Source organism: Bos javanicus, chromosome 6 (genome assembly GCF_032452875.1).
Source record: "Bos javanicus breed banteng chromosome 6, ARS-OSU_banteng_1.0, whole genome shotgun sequence".
Lineage (NCBI taxonomy): Eukaryota > Metazoa > Chordata > Mammalia > Artiodactyla > Bovidae > Bos > Bos javanicus.
In genome coordinates this window covers 1,544,785-1,559,501 of record NC_083873.1, presented here as the reverse complement: position 1 = coordinate 1,559,501, position 14,717 = coordinate 1,544,785, and the positions used below count along the sequence as shown (strand labels likewise).

General features: G+C 37.8%; 1 long non-coding RNA gene across 1 annotated transcript in view; it reads right to left on the bottom strand.

The window, feature by feature from the left end:
* The window catches only part of LOC133249195 (uncharacterized), a 918,569-nt gene that overhangs the window by 390,558 nt on the left and 513,294 nt on the right, over window positions 1–14,717 (bottom strand). Inside the window, exon 4 of the long non-coding RNA XR_009736866.1 lies at window positions 2,058–2,263. This is a non-coding gene — a long non-coding RNA (uncharacterized LOC133249195). The remainder of the gene's footprint in view (window positions 1–2,057; window positions 2,264–14,717) is intronic.

The following is a 14,717-nucleotide window of genomic DNA, read 5'->3' as shown; positions in this document are numbered from 1 at the left end:
TCCATCCAATAGAAAACCAAGATATACTTTAGCCTGAAATGTGGTTCCCTTTCTGATGCACAGAACAACATTTCTTTTAAAAAATATTGTGTAAACTAGGAGTTTCATTTATTTCTCTCATAATTAACCCAGTTTGCTCTTAAGAATGTCTCCTGACTCACACTCTCACAAAATAAGTGTGTTTGCCCCCGAAGAAACTAAGCTGCTCATAAATGGTTAATTTTTCAAAAGATGTTTGAGAATTCAGAAGATGTGGCTTAACATCAATATCTGGATGAAGACTGTGGCTATTTTTATTTGAGATTGAGTAATTTTATTATTATTTCTAACAAGTTAAAAAAAAAAAAGACGTGTGATTTATTTAAAAAGTCACATAAGCCACCCAAGCTTTATCTGATTCATGGCCAAGTAGACAGGAAATTGCTGGTGTTGACATAATGCCAAAGAAAGGTGGTGGAGGACTGGGATAAAAACAGCATTTTCATTTCCAAATGTCATTCAGAAGTTGATCATTCTGGATATTCTGCAAAATTTCCACTCAATACTCTCATATGAAGTTTCCTTCCATACTATTTTAGGATCACCCAAAGAACCTAGATGATGAGTAAGCAGTGTGTATCTTTTACAAATCTCACTTTTAACATTTCCACACACATTTTCAGAATCAATCAGTGTCCCCCACTCCCTACCTCACTCCAATAAATTTGAGATGATTATTTTGATGTTCTAGCAATCATTCCACCAAGTCAAAGGACAGATACATATCACAGAGAGTATTTCCAATAAATATTACGCTGATACACTTCCTCACTTTGTAGAGATATTTCGTTCTCAAAAATCTTACAAATAGGCCATGTGTCTATGGCATGGCGATGACTAGAGTAAAAGTGTCTACGTGAGTCAGACACATCTTCTGATGTTTCCTGCAGACTTTAGACAGATCACAATCTGCTAACTCTTCAGTGACATTTTCAAAATCAGTACAAAGAAGCTACACATGTCTTTTCTCACTTGAAGGTGATTTGAGCTCATTTCTCTGTCTGTCAGGCTCTCCTTGACACTCCAGTTCCTTTGGGTTTGTTTGGTTAGTTGGTTGTTTGGGTTTTGTTTCCCTGCCCTCTCTGTCTCCACCACCCATTCTTAAGAAAAAAAAAAAAAAAGATGAACATACAGAGCTGGAGGTTGGAAGATCTCATTTTCCACGAAGTTAACGAGTCCTGAGACAACAGCTATATTGAGGGAGTAAGAGGATTATAAATTCTGACATTCCATCTCAAGATCCCATTTAAAGGAATGCAACAGCGTTTATAATATTTTCACCCAATATCCTTCAGCTTGCTCAATCTCCTTAAAAAGCTTTGAAATAAGTTCCTGACATCTTTCAAGCAGTTTCACTTAGAACAGATCTTGCTCGATTTCACAGCAAAATAAAGCCTAAATGTAATAAGTTGAATATATTTTTCTAGCCCATGTAAGTTTCAAATATTTTTTAATGAAGAAGAAAAAAAATATATAAACAAAAGAGACAACAAGCAAAAGTAATCCAAATACATCCCTGAGAATGGCTATGGAAGCAGTAGATTGTACGAGGCAGTTGAATGTTGTCCTAATTCACGCTATATTGTCAGTAACACATATGTCACAGCTTTTGCTTCCCTATCACTCTGTTAAGAAAGTTATTTTCAAACATTCTAGCTTAATGGACAGTGAGCAAAATTAGCAGCCATCAACAGCTGCTGTTGATGTCTGAAAATGGATGACAGCAGTGTCAGAGCCACCTGAGGGTAAAGTGACTCCATTGGATGCCAGGACAGAGGTAGAAGTGTGTCTCTTTCAAGCAGCAAGTGTCCTCATGGATTTGGTTCCTCCATTCAGGAAGCAGAGGTTACACTTCCTGTGTTCCTAGTAGTCACCAGCCCTTCTCTTCCAGGGGACCATCACACACTGGGAGGGGTTGCCCAGCTGCTCTGGAGCCCCAGCCACTCCAGGGCACGCAGAGCAGTGCTGGCTGCAGTCGGCTTGGCTGTTCTAGTTTATCAAATCAAACCTCCTCTTACCTCGACTTCCTTGCTCTTCTCTTTGTTTCTGCACATGGAACTTCTCCCATTGCCGGCCATCTCCCGGGCGGGGATTACGGAAATCTGGTGGAGGGGCATATTGGCAGGGCTGCAGGCAGCCAGTCCCTGACTGGATCCCTTATCTCTTCACTCACCCTGAGGAGCCCACCTGCACAGTTCATATCCTGGCTTTGCCAAGCTCAGTTCTAAACAAAAAGGGGAAAAATAGTGTTTGAGAAACTGTGCAGCAGAAGCCAGGATCTCTGGCCAAAAGATCAAACATACTGAAAGAGAATCAAAAAGAAATGCAAGAGCAAATAGTACAGAGGCTGTTGCATCTCAAAAGGACAATTTACTGCAAATCATAACTGTACTGTACCGTTTTGTCACTGGAGCACCCCCTCTCCCCTAGAAAAATTATGGGAGACAATTCAATTTCTATGGTACCTAATAAATGTCACAGAAACCAAGGAAATCTAGGTCTTGCAGGCCCTTATTAGCAACCACATTTGCAGCCGCTGCCGCCTCTGCTTTTGTTTTTTCCTGATTCCCCAGGAGTCCACTAAGCACCCAGAGATACTGCATCCTGCTGACTAGGTAAATAAGCAGAAGGCTGAAGAGCTTAGTGTCCTATTTGGAGCCAAATCTCTTCCTTGAGAAGAATGGCTAGTTGGCTGTGTCCTTAATGCATGTGCAATAATCTGCTTAGGTCAAAGGATCTACCTTAAAGTGAAGAGCATCTAATGAGGCATTAAAAAATAAGAGACAGAGACTGGGAACAGTGCAAATGTCTTTCTTCAGCTGGTTATTAAAGAGAGCTGACTGCTGCCTGTACCTTTCTCAGTAAGATATCCGCAACACGAGTCAGAGGTATTGTTACTCCAAGACTTGGAGCCTCACAGCACTCATTTCTGCTTTACTGCAAATCCCGTGCTTCTGACTCTGCTAAGGACTTTATTGTCCCCTTTATAGTTATGCAATTTGGAGAAAATAAATGGCTAATCTAAATTTCTGCTCTTCCAAAAAAAAAATAAATAAATAAATATCCCCATGGAGTGAGTCATTAAAATATATTCACTTTTAAAAAATCCCTTTTCTCCTGTTATCATGTCTTCTTTGCTAGGATATTTGGTATTCTGTTTTAAAATGACAGACTCTTTTCTTATTGTAATACACGTACTTTCTATTTTCTAGACATTGAGACTAAATCAGATCTTCTGCTATCTTTTACAGTTTTTCAAATAAGTGAAGCAGAGATCAGGAAATTAGCTTTTATATGTCTTCAGACACTGCTTTTGAGTTCAAATTTGTCCCTAATCACATAGGAGATATTCAAAGTACTTTCTAGCTGCAATTCATCTCTAACTAGTTTTCTATTCCACAACAATAATGACATTGTTATATGACGTTCCAGTTTGTTTAAACTCTGGCAAAGGTAAAAAAGTGGAAAAGGTAGTACTGGTATTGGCAATTAAAAAGCTAAAGATCATCAAAGATTGCTAAAAATCTTTCATTAAAATATTTACTGAAATGAATACTTTGATGTACTTGTAACCATAGCCTAATTTTTCAACCTAAATTTGCCACCTCACATGAGATTTCACAGGTGGTTCTATGACCACGAGGCTCACCTTGGGGTGTTTCATAACACATAGATGGATCTATGAGACTCACTTTACCACAGACTGAGGTTCAGCAGGGTGGCAGGGTGGCAGAAAAAATGTGAGGTGGACATTTCTTTAACAGATCACTGATGATTCTAACATAAACCAATTTTGAAAATCCCCACAGACAGCAATAAAATAACCTTAGAACAATAAGCTGTTTAAAGTTTACCTAGTGACAAGTGTCTTGCTTTAAAATAGTAAAATAAATTAAAGAAATAAGTTAGATAGCCCTAAACCTAGTGTTTATTCCTCATCATTCTGAGTTTACAAAGTACATCTGGAAAAATTTAATGAAGGAGCTTAAAAGCCAAACTCTTCCAAAACTGTTCTATCCAAAGTTAAGTAGATAATGCTTAAACATTTCTGTAGCTCTGGGATCACAGATGACATCTGTGACCTGTAATTGTGAGGTGGGTATTTTCTTACTTTAAAAATAACTGTTAATCCCTCTATCTAAAAGGATTGTCTTAATTAAGGGAAGGATGGGAATAGAAATCTGTAAATTTAATCCTGTGTGGCAAATACTAAAATGCAAATTATGAATCTGTTTTAAAAAGTAATATTGTCTGTGTTTCCATCCATGAAAATTTCCATAAAAAGCTAAGGCAGCTTTTCAGATAATTTAGACTTAGATACTTTTGCTTAAAATATTCATTGAAGTTACAGAAAGGAGATTTTTAGTTTGAATTAACTAAATGGCTTTCTTAATCCTTTACTTCATTATGCATGGGCGGTTATCCTTTGTTTACTCTGAAGTCTTTCTTTAAATATTAGATTTTACTTTCAAGCTAATTTGATGTATGTGGTTATTTCAATTAGTTTCCTTTTACCTTAAAACATAAATATAAATCTGGAAAATATTTACTTTGTCAAATATTTTACACACTAAATAAGACCAGTTGCTATTAATAATTATGGTTTATTATGTCTTTTCAACTAAATACTTCATAAATTACAAGAATAATTACTAACCAGGGTGTTTAATAAATACTTAACTAGTACTGTATTAGATACTGGCACACACTGAGCTTTTAAATTTTTTAAATCAGGGGAAAAATGCTTTCAACACTCTGTGGGTCCTAATACTGCACAGCCTTGGAACACTGGATTCTACACCAGTCAATATCAAGGATGCACTTATCTAACACTTTTCCTTAAGCAGCTCCCAAAGTGCTCTGCTAGCTGGAAGCATAGAGTCTTGCTGGGATGGCTCTTTATATAACAATCCAAAGCTAAAAGAAAGGTAATGGAATGCAGTTCTCCTGTGGGAGCACAGTCTATTTCATTCAGTAATTAAACCCTATGGAATAAACAAGAAGCAAAGCACTCAACAGCTGAGCATGATCAGACACTGGCTCCCATATCAGAGACGAGTCCTGGATGCCAGAATCACTTAGCTGATTTGTGTCTACGTGCACCAGCAATCATAAGACATGATCCAGAATTCCAAACTTGTTTTTGTAGATACTATTGACTATAATTATTGTTGAAACCAGCTTGGATCCACTTGAATATTATTTCACACGCATGACTGAATTGTATTTTTTTTGCTGCCATCTTTTGGCTTCCAACCTCTGGCTCTGAAAATAGTATCCCAATTATTACATCTGGCTAATAACTCTGAGATTTTCAGGTGGTAATTCTAATGCTGGAACCTCAGCCTTCCCAAAAAGATTCTGATTTGGTGCTTCTCCTTGGTCTCAATGACCTCAGTGGTCTCTAGTTTAAAAATAAAACAAAATGAAATACACATCTAATCCTCTACTATAAGACCTACCTAAGTCTTTTCCAGCTTCAAAAACTAAAATGAGCTCTAAAGGGTTTATTGTTGCTGCTGCTGCCAAGTCACTTCAGTCGTGTCCGACTCTGTGCGACCCAACAGATGGCAGCCCACCAGGCTCCCCGTCCCTGGGATTCTCTAGGCAAGAATACTGGAGTGGGTTGCCATTTCCTTCTCCAATGCATGAAAGTGAAAAGTGAAAGTGAAGTTGCTCAGTCGTGTCCGACTCTTAGCGACCCCATGGACTGCAGCCTACTAGGCTCCTCCGCCCATGGGATTTTCCAGCCAAGAGTACTGGAGTGGGGTGCCATTGCCTTTTGTTTGACTGTAATTAAGTAAGAAAAGAAGCACAGTATTAGGCAAAGACAAGGAACCAAGTAAACATCTGCTAATGCTTTACTGGAGAGACTGATAATTCAATTTAACAATAATTTATTGAGCATCTTCTGTGTTTTCTGAACCATGCTAGGAATTAAAAGGCAAGAGCTAATATATAAAATTATGTGGGACAGTGTCAGTAGTCAAGCAGTTTGCTGTGTCATTAGGAGGATGTGACTCCCACAGCTAAGTCAGGTTGAAAAAATACCTGGTACAATACAATCAATATTTAAAACATAAATAGAATATTGAATGTAAGGGTCAAAGAAGGCTCAAGCACCAGGGACCATTATAGGTCTAAATACTTCATCTTAAAGAAGAACTGGGGTCCAGGTTGGGCTTAGTACAGACAAGATGAGAGCTTCCCTGGTGGCTCAAATGGTAAAGAATCTGCCTGCAAAGCAGGAGACCTGGGTTTAATCCCCAGATCATGAAGATCCCCTGGACAAGAAAATGGCTACCCACTCCAGTGTTCTTGCCTGGAGAATTCCATGGACAAGAAGGAACTTGGCAGGTTACTACCATGGGATCACAAAGAGTCACACACAGCTGACTTTCAGACAAAACTGACTTTCACTTTCACTTTTCATTTTTTTCACAAATAAGATGACAGAGTCATTTCAAAGCATAGAGATGAGGGTGAGGTTGGTGTGTGCCTTAGGACACTAGTTTAAAAGCCACAGAAAATTTGTTTAAAGTTATCAAGTTACTTAAGCCATGTGTGGCCATTCAAATGTGACACATTGAAACTTGGGAGGAAAAAACTAGCAAGGGCCTTGAAAAAATAAAAGCAAAACAAAGTCTATGCAAAGCAGTATCACAGTTATAGGGCTTCCCAGATAGCTCAGAAGTAAAAAATCTGCCTGCAATACAAGAGACCTGGGTTCGATCCCTGGATCGGGAACATACCCTGGAGAAGGGAATGGCAACCCACTCCAGTATTCTTGCCTGAAGAATTCCATGGACAGAAGAACCTGGCAGGCTATAGTCCACAGGGGTCACAAAGAGTCGAACACACACATCAAAGTTGTAAATACACTGACAGAGATCATAAAGCAATAAAGATAAGAACTTTAAGAGAATCCTGAAAATGGAAACAAAGCATTCTGAGTGGGGAAAGGATATTTCTTAGCACATCTTGTTGAAAAGGAGGAAACCTGGATGGCACTGGAGGGCCACTGTCCCAGGCCATAGAGAAGAATGAATGAGTAATTTTCACCACACAAAAACCTTATGATAGATGATTTTAAAAAGGAAGAGAAAGAGACTTGGATTGAAATGCTATTTTTCCTGGGGAAATGTTGAACCACATATTTCTGTAGAGTTACGTAGGGTTATGGAAAATCTTAAACAAGCAAAATAAGATTGATGGGAATAATGTGAGGGAGAAAAATAAAGCAGAAAAATACTAAAAAGTTCTTGTTCTAGGTTTATAAGAATGTGCAATGTAATAATACATTTCTAAAATGGTCTGTTTTTTCTGTTTTGTCTGATAGTTGGAATTCACTTTGTGATTATATTTGGTATGTACAAGCATCCTTTGCAATTAGAAAAACATCCATTTAATGTAGACATTCTGCCCCTGCAGAATTCTCAGAAGCAACTAAACCATCAGCTTACAAAACTCAAGACAGAAAGATGGCTCAGATAAATCCTGAAGGTACTTGATTTTATTCTCTGGAAAGTATAGCTCCTAATTTTTGATACCTCTATTTTCTGAAGTTGAAACAGATTACAGTGCAGCTAAGGAATTCACTTCAGTCTTTTGAAGCATCGATAGCAATTCTCACAACCCCATAAATGTGTGATAATTACAACAGGCACTGTTGGATTAGTTTGGATTCTTCAGTTCAGTTCAGTCGCCCAGTCGTGTCTGACTCATTGTGACTCCGTGGACTGCAGCACACCAGGCCTCCCTGTCCATCACCAGCTCCTGGAATTTACCCAAACTCATTGTCCATTGAGTCGGTGATGCCATCCACCATCTGCTCCTCTGTTGTCCCCTTCTCCTCCTGCCTTCAATCTTTCCCAGTATCAAGGTCTTTTCAAATGAGTCAGTTCTTCGCATCAAGTGGTCAGAGTATTGGAGTTTCAGCTTCAACATCAGTCCTTCCAATGAATATTCAGGACTGATTTCCTTTAGGATAGACTGGTTGGATCTCTTTGTAGTCCAAGGGACTCTCAGATGTCTCCTCCAACACTATAAAGCATCAATTCTTTGGCAATCAGCTTTTTTTATAGTCCAGCTCTCACATCCATACATGACCACTGGAAAAACCATAGCCATGACTAGACAGACCTTTGTTGGCAAAGTAATGTCTCTGCTTTTTAATATGCTATCTAGGTTGGTCATAGATTTTCTTCCAAGGAGTAAGCATCCTTTAATTTCATGGCTGCAGTCACCATCAGCAGTGATTTTGGAGCCCCCCAAAATAAAGTCTGCCACTGTTTCTCCATCTATTTGCCATGAAGTGATGGGATCAGATGCCATGATCTTAGTTTTCTGAGTGTTGAACTTTAAGCCAACTTTTAACTCTCCTCTTTCACTTTCATCAAGAGGTTCTTTAGTTCTTCTACACTGTCTGCCATAAGGGTGGTGTCATCTGCATATCTGAGGTTATTGATCAGCAATCTTGATTTCAGTTTGTGCTTCCTCCAGCCCAGTGTTTCTCTTGATGTACTCTGCATATAAGTTAAATAAGCAGGGTGACAATATACAGCCTTGACATACTCCTTTTCCTATCTGGAACCAGTCTGTTGTTCCATGTCCAGTTCTAATTGTTGCTTCCTGACCTGCGTATAAGTTTCTCAAGAGGCAGGTCAGGTGGCCTGGTCTTCCCATCTCCTTCAGAATTTTCCACAGTTTATTGTGATCCACACAGTCAAAGGCTTTGCTATTGTTAATAAAGCAGAAATAAATATTTTTCTGGAACTCTCTTGCTTTTTTGATGATCCAGTGGATGTTGGCAATTTGATCTCTGGTTTTTCTGCTTTTTCCAAATATAGCTTGAACATCTGGAAGTTCACAGTTCACATATTGTTGAAGCCTGGCTTGGAGAATTTTGAGCATTACTTTACTACCATGTGAGATGTGTGCAATTGTGTGGCAGTTTGAGCATTCTTTGGCATTGCCTTTCTTTAGGATTGGAATGAAAACTCACTTTTCTAGTCCTGTGTCCACTGCTGAGTTTTCCAAATTTGCTGGCATATTTAGTGTAGCACTTTCACAGCATCGATTTGAAATAGCTCAACTGGAATTCCATCACCTCCACTAGTTTTGTTCGTAGTGATGATTCCTAAGGCCCACTTGACTTCCTATTCCAAGATGTCTTGCTCTAGGGGAGTGATCACACCATTGTGATTATCTAGGTCATGAAGATTTTTTTCGTACAGTTCTTCTGTGTATTCTTGCCACCTCTTCTTAATATCTTCTGCTTTTGTTAGGTCCATACCATTTCTGTCCTTTATTTAGCCCATCTTTGCATGAAATGTTCCCTTGGTATCTTTAATTTTCTTGAAGAGATGTCTGCTGCTGCTCCTGCTGCTGCTGCTGCTAAGTCACTTCAGTCATGTCCGACTCTGTGCGACCCCTTAGACGGCAGCCCATCTAGGCAAGAACACTGGAGTGGGTTGCCATTTCCTTCTCCCATGTATGAAAGTGAAGTTGCTCAGTCGTGTCTGACTCTTAGTGACCCCACGGACTGCAGCCTACCAAGCTCCTTTGTCCATGGGATTTTCCAGGCAAGAGTACTAGAGAGGGGGTGCCATTGCCTTCTCTGGAAGAGATCTCTAGTCCTTTCCATTCTATTGTTTTCCTCTATTTCTTTGCACTGATAATTAAGAAGGGCTTTCTTATCTCTCCTTGCTATTCTTTGGAACTCTGCATTCAAATAGGTATATCTTTCCTTTACTCCTTTGGTTTTTGCTTCTCTTCTTTTCACAGCTATATGACAAAAGAATATCATCAAAAACAGCATCTTCTTTTTAGTTTCCTAAGACTGATATTTGCTCCTTTATAAATTGCTAGGAAAGAAAAGGATCATTTTCTTCAATTATCTTAAAAAATGATGTTAGAATTAATAAAAATTCTAAAGAATGTAAGCATATATTAATATTTACTTAGCCTTGTGGACATAGTTTAGGATTAAATAGAAATGATTTTTTGATGCTGTAATTTTCTTTCTTGGGCAGACAAATTGAATGAAAATTTTGTTTAAAAACCAAGATTTATTTTTTGCAGATAAAATTATATAGCCTTGTTCTCCTAGTACATATTAATACAAGTTAATCAACAAGTTCAAATTAATCAAGTTCATCTTTGCTAATGTCCTCTATGACTTTCAAAATATTCATATATCAGTTGAACTAGGAACAAATAGGACAGCAATAAATCCTTAAGGCAAATATATATCATTTCTTCACATTTCAGAAAATGAAAAGTAGTCACTCTATGGATGCACTGGCATCTAGGAGGGAGCTGGATTCACGGTCGGTTTTCAAGCCACTTGTTGCTTCAGAACTTTTTCGCACAGGTCTCCAAGGAATGGAATAGGGATCATTTCACACCAGTGGTATTGCTCCACTGCACCATCAGAATCTCTATGTCCCAGAAACCTCAGCCTCCTTGGAGTCCAGCAGCATAGCTCCTCTCAGACTTTCAATGGATTAAAGAAGGAAATAGTAGTTTCTCCTCACTCATGTCAAAACTCTGACTTAATGCATCATAATATTAAAGCGAAAATTTATGTGCTTCTTGCCTTGGACTGCAAGGAGATCCAACCAGTCCATTCTGAAGGAGATCAGCCCTGGGATTTCTTTGGAAGGAATGATGCTAAAGCTGAAACTCCAGTACTTTGGCCACCTCATGCGAAGAGTTAACTCACTGGAAAAGACTCTGATGCTGGGAGGGATTGGGGGCAGGAGGAGAAGGGGATGACAGAGGATGAAATGGCTGGATGGCATCACTGACTGGATGGACGTGAGTCTCAGTGAACTCCGGGAGTTGGTGATGGACAGAGAGGCCTGACATGCTGCGATTCATAGGGTCGCAAAGAGTCGGACACGACTGAGCAACTGAACTGAACTGAACTGAACTGTATGGTTTCAAGATATTAAGCAAACAACAATTGGCCCCGACATTCCTAATCAAGTACACACACACACACACACACACCTCAAAAACACAAAATAAATAACATTTTAGACTCCTAAATAAACTTTAAGTCCAGATGTGTGTGTATATATATATATATATATATATATGCTCAAATATTATTTGTTTGCAAGCCCTATAAATGATTTTCTCTTCCTAGTCTTTATTCAGTAAAAGTTGAAAACAGAATCATAGAGTTTTATATTTGGCAGTAAAAATGGAAAGCACCCTACCATTTTATAGATGACCAGCTTAAGTCCCAGTAGACTGTTCTAACATATTTGGAGACTAGTTGAAGGTAGAGTTAAGGCAGAACAGTCTCCTGATCCACAGAGATTCCTCCCCTATTGCCATGATCTGGCATAATCTTATGAATATAAAGCTTAGATTTGTTATAAGTAAAGACAAGCTATGTAATAAATATTTATGAACATAATTAATATATTTTTTTAGTACTAGCTGTTCTGTGAAATATATTTTATCGTGCAAAATGTGAATTACATGTATCTCTTCTTTGGAAACCTCATTTTATTAAATATTGTATTTATTTATTTAATTTTAATTGGAGGATAACTACTTTACTGCTTACAATATTGTGATGGTTTTTGCCATACATCCACATGACACAGAGATGGATGCATATAGGCAGATGCCAGTGAAATTTGCAGCTCTGCTATCACAGCCAGAGTGCTACCAAAAGCCTGGATCCAGCAGATGCTGTGCTATGATCCTGAGAAGGAATAGTCTCAGCTGACACTTTGATCTTGGACTTTAAGTTTCAAGAACCGTGAGACAATAGACTTTTTACTGTTGAAGCCATTCGGTTTTTGGTACTTTGTTATGGCAGCCCTAGGAAACTAATTGACTCCTACTGACAGATCCTTTGAATCATTTTTTTTTTTTTTAAACTATTTACCCTGTCCTAACAGTGTAAAGTAACACACTTTTGGAGCATTACTAAAAATAACTGGCTATAATCCCATTTGAAAACCTATTTTAAGAGACCATTGAGTATACAAAACCATCCCTTAATCCTTTTGAGAACAAAATTGTTTATACTTATTTTTAAACCAGCGTGTATCTTCCATGCAGAATTTTAGAAATAAGTAAATGAAAGAAGAAATGAGCTACTTACTAATTGTGAGAAGGTAATATAATGGTCTTAGATGAAAAACAAATATTAAATTCACTAAATATTCTCTTTGCATATATTCTTATTTTAAAATTAATGTCATGCTCTAAATTATTTTCAGGTATAGATGAAAATACTATGTCAGCATTTTAATTTACCATTACAAAAAGAATATCATGATTAGAAAATAAGGAACAACTGAAACTTATTCCCCATTTGTTGCTTATATGTATTTTTGATGAATTAATAAAATTTTGGCTAAACATGATCTATTCTTTATTCAGACAACTAAGATAGGTCTGCAGTCCATGGGGTCTCAAAGTGTCAGACATGACTGACTGACTGAACTGAACCGAACTGAGTGAAGATAGGTCTGCTTTCTTTCTAGGAAAAAGGAAAGGAATCTTTGAAGGATAAATTTATATTTCTACATTTCAAATACTGACAAAAAGAATCAGTAAAAGCACTCAGATATCTTTGTTTATAAGTAAACAATATATTTTCTTCCTCATTAAATCTAGTGATTTTTTTCTTCAAACTAGACAAACGTTCCAGTGAGTGGAAAATAACAGGTGTACAAAACTTAGAAAGTAATTCACTGAAACCTGAGCATCAAGGAAGCCATGCTACTAATATACCTGGGAAAACGGAAATGATATTCCAGGGGCCATCCAGGCTTCCATATTAGGAAGTGCGTTCAACAGGAAAGCAGCCCGTGTGAGAGGCGCAAGTTGGGAGCCTATGAGGCACGACAGGAAATGAGCTGCCAAAGGTCAGGCGGAGGCAGACAGTCTGGGGGTGGAGTCTTAGCCGAAGACTTGTATCTTTTGGGTCCTGAGATGGCATGTACCTCAGGTAATGAGAGAGACCATCAACAACAGCCAAAACACCGTTCAGTGTTTTGGATAACAATGGGCCTCAAATTCTGGAGAAACCGCTAAGGATAGAAAGAAGAGACCAAGAATGATGCAGTGAGCACCGTGAGCAGAAAAAAAAAAAAAAAAAAGCAGCTTTAAAGTGGCCTGAGAATGAAGAGTCCACACCAGGGTCTGCATGGTGTTTTTCCCTAATGTGAGGTGAGAGGGGCTTGAATGAGCTAGAGAAAAGCGTGGGAATGATGCTAAGTGGTTGAAATCAAGGGGCCTGGCCAAGGAGGTGTGTCCTGAAATAATGGAACACTTATTCCTTGCCTTGAACATAGTCTAGCAGGTAGAAGGAAGGTTTTGACAGTCCGAGATCTGTGAAAGTCCAAACAGGCTACTTCCCCCCTGCCCTGTATTTTAGGAACAAACTTTATTGTCCGAATAAGGATGCACAACCACTTACTGGGATGATTAAGGAATAAATCAACACATATTTTTAAAGAGTGAATCAGTAACTTCTGAAATGTCTTTTATTATTATTATTTTATTTAAATTTATTTATTTTAATTAGAGGCTAATTACTTTACAATGCTGTATTGGTTTTGCCATACATCAACATGAATCCGCCACGGGTGTACACGTGTTCTCAATCCTGAACCCCCCTCCCACCTCCCTCCCCATACCATCCCTCTGGGTCATCCCAGTGCACCAGCCCCAAGCATCCTGTATCCTGCATCGAATTAACTGGAAGTTCTATGCCATTAGATTCTGTGTTTGTCCTTTGTACCTAAGATTGTTCCTTGTATAAAGGTGGTAACATTTTAAAGTTATATATTTTAGTAAAGGAAAATTCAATGTGGGTAGGAAGAGTATCTGTAGCTGTGGAACACATGTATACCTGTGGTGGATTCATTTTGATATTTGGCAAAACTAATACAATTATGTAAAGTTTAAAAATAAAATAAAATTAATTAAAAAAAAATAAAACAAAAAGAGTTAAAAGAGAACAGGGGATGAGAGGTGTTAGATATTAACATAAAAGATTTAAATTATCAGCTTGTGGCAACAGTGTATTTTACAATTACTAGACCTGTCTAGTTACTGACTATATATATGTTCCTTTCCTACAATTTGAAATGATTGACCAAAACACACACACACACACAGATTCTATGAATACAGGTAAAAGGTCTTAAAAAAGGTAAAACTAACAGAACAGATTCCTAATATAGTTAACTTTGAAATACTAAAGATTTTTAAAAGTTATTACTGTAAAAAATTTATGATTAAAAGACATTCAATAAGAAGGAAAGAAATCTTAAAAATTAGAGCAGAAATAAATGCAAAAGAAACAAAAGAGACCATAGCAAAAATCAACAAAACCAAAAGCTGGTTCTTTGAAAGGATAAATAAAATTGACAAACCATTAGCCAGACTCATCAAGAAACAAAGGGAGAAAAATCAAATCAACAAAATTAGAAACGAAAATGGAGAGATCACAACAGACAACACAGAAATACAAAGGATCATAAGAGACTACTATCAACAATTATATGCCAATAAAATGGACAACGTGGAAGAAATGGACAAATTCTTAGAAAAGTACAACTTTCCAAAACTGGACCAGGAAGAAATAGAAAATCTTAACAGACCCATCACAAGCATGGAAATTGAAACTGTAATCAAAA